The sequence below is a fragment of the Panthera pardus genome, unplaced genomic scaffold, assembly GCF_024362965.1.
Source record: "Panthera pardus isolate Hobbes unplaced genomic scaffold, ASM2436296v1 HiC_scaffold_27, whole genome shotgun sequence".
In the NCBI taxonomy this organism is placed as follows: Eukaryota; Metazoa; Chordata; class Mammalia; order Carnivora; family Felidae; genus Panthera; species Panthera pardus.
The window spans coordinates 66409469-66414780 of record NW_026526843.1 but is presented as its reverse complement, the minus strand read 5'-3'; the positions used below and the strand labels follow the sequence as shown (position 1 = coordinate 66414780).

At 42.0% G+C, this 5312-nt stretch overlaps 1 pseudogene; it reads left to right on the top strand.

The window, feature by feature from the left end:
* On the top strand, positions 1-880 carry LOC128773914 (tubulin polyglutamylase complex subunit 2-like; annotated as a pseudogene).
* Positions 881-5312: the final 4432 nt, after the last annotated feature.

Genomic DNA, 5312 nt, shown 5'->3' with positions numbered 1-5312 from the left:
ATGGAGGAGGCTTCACCCTGAGGCTGCAGCCAGCTGCACCTGGAGAAGCTGACCCTGGGGATCATGCACATCCTAAAATCTTCTCCAGGTGTAACAAAGGTGGCTATCATAGAAAAGCTGCCTGCTGAACGCCATATGATTTCTTCAGGGGAACAAAAAAGTAACTGCTTGCTATCAGAGGATGTGAAGAATTTTTATCTGATTAACAATGGCTTCCACATGACATGGAGTGTGAAGCTGGATGAGAACACCATTCCATTGGGCAGCATGGCAATTAATAGAATCTCAAAACTGACTCAACTCAACCAGTCTTCCATGTATTCACTCCCTAATGCACCAACCCTGGAAGACCTGGAAGATGATGCACTTGAAGCCAGTGAGAACCAGCCAGAGAAGCCTCACTTTGATTCTTGCAGTGTGATGTTTGAGCTGGATCCTTGGAAATGGGAATGGGAAGGTTTACCTTGTCTACAAAAGAGGGAAAGCAGCAGTAGCATAAGACATTGACTTCTGGTTCCTGGCCAGAGCATCACACTGGCATTTGATCACAGATACTTGTACTGGTTACTATTGCCTGCTCATCATGCACCTGGGCCTGCCGGAGTGGCAGTATGCCTTCACCAGCTATGGCATTAGCCCACAGGCCAAGCAATTGTTCAACACGTATAAACCCATTACCTACAACACAAACCTGCTCACGGAAGAGACCTACTCCTTCATGAACAAGCTGGATCCCAGCAAAATGTTCAAGAGCAAGAGCAAGACCTTAATCTCCAACAAGAAAGCTCCTGTATAGCCTACACGTGGCCAGAAAGGGCCCTCAGGTCCTCCCTCCACCTCTAAATACTCTTCTAGCTCTGGAAACCCCATCCAGAAATGAGCATCACCACCTCCCCACCAGCCCCACAGCAATAATTTCCATGCACAGATGTCCCAAGCCTCAGATTCTGTGTGTGGAACCATGTTTTTCTTCCTACATGAGTAAGCCAAATCCTAGGCCTTTTACTCCTGTTGGCATTAACCAGGAGTTCAAAGGTGTACACAGGTCTCCCCCAGGGTCATTTCTCCATCCAGCCTCCGAAAGCTGTGGAGCATTTGTTTAAGTAGATAAATAGATCTGTTAAGAGCTTCCCTCTCTTTCCACCCTCAGCCCTGGACACCCATTAGCAGTGATTAGAGAACTCCCCCAAATAAACCACTGATTTTGACCAGGCATTAAAACTGTGCCATTCAATTGGCAACCACTAGCCACATGTGGCTATTTAAACTATGTTAAACATTCCATTCCTCTGGGGTGCCAGGGTAGCTCAGTTGGTTAAGTGTCCGACTCTTGATTTCAGCTCAGGTCATCATGTGTTCATGTGTTTGAGCCCTGCAGCGAGAGTCTGCTTGCGATTCTCTCTCTCTCCCTCCTTCTGTATCTCTCCCCTGCTCATGTGCTTTCCTTCTCTCTCTCTCTCTCCCGAAACAACAAACAAAAAATTTTAAAAATTCAATTCCTCAATTGCAAAAAGAAAAAAAAAAAAAAGGCTGTCTTTACTTTCTGTAAGTTTGATTATTATGTGCCTTGGTGTTTTTTAAAGTTTATTTATCTTAGTTTGGATTCTCTCACATTACTAAATCTGTAATGTGGGTATAGGCTTGTCATCAAATTTGGGAAATTTTTAGCCATTCAAATACTTTTTTCAAATATTTTTTAGCCTTATAATTTCATTTTCTCTTTATGGTATTCTCAATATATGAATATTATGTATTTTGTTATTCTTCCATGATTCCTGTGTCTCTGTTTATTTTTAGTTTATTTTCTGCATGTTGTTTAGATTGGGTAATCTGTTGATTTTTCTTTGAGCCCACTGATTCTTTCAACTATGGTTTTCAATGTATTTTTACACCTTTCAGTGATTTTTAATTTAAGTTAGTGTATTTTTCATTTCTATAATATCCTTTTGTTTTCTTTCTTTCTTTCTTTCTTTCTTTCTTTCTTTCTTTCTTTCGTAGAGAAAGAGAGAGGCAAGCACACGCTAGTTGGGGGGAGGGGCAGAGGAAAAGACAACCTTAAGCAAGCTCCATGCCCAGAGCAGAGCCTGACTTGGGGCGCAATTTCATGACCATGAGATCATGACGTAGGCTGAAATTAAAAGTCAGACGCTTAACCAACTGAGCCATCCGGGTGCACCCTTTTGTTCTTTTTATATCTTCTATTTTTTTGCTGGGATTTTCTATTTTTTTCATTTGTTTCAAAAATATTTGTAATTGCTTTTTGAAGCAGTTATATTATGGCTGATTTAACATCCTTGTCAGAAAATTCCTTTACCTGAATTATCCAGTCTTGGTGTCTGTTTATTCTTTGCTAGTTTAAACTGTGATTTTATTTTATTTTTTGGTTTTTAGTATGCTTAGTGACTTTTTAAAAATTGTATCTTAGATAGTTTCCATTTTATTTTGTGTGACTCTGGTCTCTATTTATTTTTAACCATGAAATCACTCTGTTTTAGGTGTAGTACGCATGTCAAAAGGTGAATAAATGTTCAACTCCACGTTGTGTCCTACTGACACCACTTTTGCAAATGCAAAGCACTGACTCACACCACCTTTTTGCTGGTTAGTAGGGATGGAATTTTAGCTTTCTTCTCAGCCTTACTTACTCCTCCTTGGAGACAACAAATCACTGACTGGAACTGCCTTATTGATGCTTCACAAGACTGGAAGTTTAATGCTCTGCTAGGCATAACTGACACTAGAATTGTGGGAAATCACAGTCAATGTTGACTACCACAGCTGCTTACTGTCTTGTTTCATCAATTATTGCTGCCTGGAGGTAGAAATGTATCTCCACTGGTCTTTGCTGACATAGTGGCAACTAGTACAGCCTCACACCATCGCCTTCTGCCTTTGTGCTGCTATGTGGAAGTGCAAGATCAACATCTTGCTGCTTCTACTGACATCAGGGAAGGGGAAAGCAGTGTACAGTTTAGCATCACCTTGCACTGCCTCATTCCACCTCTTTGTGGGTGGGTTTTGGTGAACCTCATTTTCCTGCTAGTCCCTACTGACACCAGGGTTGTGGAAAAACAAAGTCCCAAGTAGTCAGTCCCACATCACACTACCTCATTGCTTCCATGTGAGCACGGAAGGTGAGCATCCTACTGGGCCAAACTGACACCACCACTGCAAAAACAGAACACCAACTTACACTGCTTTGCACTAGATAATTTCTGCCTCTTTGCCACTCATTACTACTAGGTCAGGGTGGATGGTCTGTTTCTCACTAGGCCCACTGACATTAAGGGGGGAATGTGAACTGCCATCTCATACCACCTGTTGTTCTATGTTGGAAGTAGCAGTTTAGCTTTTCACTGTGCCCTGCTGAAACCAGGCATTTGGAAAACAGTGTACCAACTAGTGCTGCCTGTTTACTGTTCGTAGGGATGTAAATCCAGCTCTTATCTGGGACCCACTGACACTACCTCTGCAATAGCAGAGTTCTAATTCACACCACCTGTTGCTTCTGGGTGGCAGCAACACTTTAGCTTCTCACTGGGTCCTGCTGACACCAGGGGTTGGAAAGCAGTGGATTGACTAGTAACACCTTATTGTTGTCTGGTGGAACTGGAAGTGTAGCTCCCCACTGGGATTAACTGAAACTATACTAGTATGGAAAGAAAACTAAGCAGTCCTGCCTTTCTTTGTTTATTCAGCCTTATTGATGCTGAATGGGCATAGAAACCCAGCTCCTTGCTTGGCCCCACTGACACCACCCAGGAGGGTGAATCAAAACACCCTCTATTATCACCAAGCAGGGAGTGGAAGGTCAGTTCCTTGTTGAGACTCATTAACATCATTTTTTTCTGTGCCTGTGGGTATTTCTGAGTTGTAGGATTTATTTTTTCCCCAGTATCCCATTCAGTAAATGGAAGGCAAAATGAAAGTGCAGGAAACTGACCAAGTTCCCAAAGTTTCTTTTTTTTTTTTTTTTTTTTTTTTTTTTACACTATAGTGAACCCCTATTTATTTATCATCAAGCCTCAGTAGTGATCAACACATGGCCGTTTCCCGCCCACACCCACTTCCCCTATTGGATTATTTTATTTTTTATTTTTTTTATTTTTTATTTTTTTATTTTTTAATATATGAAATTTACTGTCAAATTGGTTTCCATACAACACCCAGTGCTCATCCCAAAAGGTGCCCTCCTCAATACCCATCACCCACCCTCCTCTCCCTCCCACCCCCCATCAACCCTCAGTTTGTTCTCAGTTTTTAACAGTCTCTTATGCTTTGGCTCTCTCCCACTCTAACCTCTTTTTTTTTTTTTTCCTTCCCCTCCCCCATGGGTTTCTGTTACATTTCTCAGGATCCACATAAGAGTGAAACCATATGGTATCTGTCTTTCTCTGTATGGCTTATTTCACTTAGCATCACACTCTCCACTTCCATCCACGTTGCTACAAAAGGCCATATTTCATTTTTTCTCATTGCCACGTAGTATTCCATTGTGTATATAAACCACAATTTCTTTATCCATTCATCCGTTGATGGACATTTAGGCTCTTTCCATAATTTGGCTATTGTTGAGAGTGCTGCTATAAACATTGGGGTACAAGTGCCCCTATGCATCAGTACTCCTGTATCCCTTGGATAAATTCCTAGCAGTGCTATTGCTGGGTCATAGGGTAGGTCTATTTTTAATTTTCTGAGGAACCTCCACACTGCTCTCCAGAGCGGCTGCACCAATTTGCATTCCCACCAACAGTGCAAGAGGGTTCCCGTTTCTCCACATCCTCTCCAGCATCTATAGTCTCCTGATTTGTTCATTTTGGCCACTCTGACTGGCGTGAGGTGATATCTGAGTGTGGTTTTGATTTGTATTTCCCTGATGAGGAGCGACGTTGAACATCTTTTCATGTGCCTCTTGGCCATCCGGATGTCTTCTTTAGAGAAGTGTCTATTCATGTTTTCTGCCCATTTCTTCACTGGGTTATTTGTTTTTCGGGCGTGGAGTTTGGTGAGCTCTTTATAGATTTTGGATACTAGCCCTTTGTCCGATATGTCATTTGCAAATATCTTTTCCCATTCCGTTGGTTGCCTTTTAGTTTTGTTGGTTGTTTCCTTTGCTGTGCAGAAGCTTTTTATCTTCATAAGGCCCCAGTAGTTCATTTTTGGCTTTAATTCCCTTGCCTTTGGGGATGTGCCGAGTAAGAGATTGCTACGGCTGAGGTCAGGGAGGTCTTTTCCTGCTTTCTCCTCTAGGGTTTTGATGGTTTCCTGTCTCACATTCAGGTCCTTTATCCATTTTGAGTTTATTTTTGTGA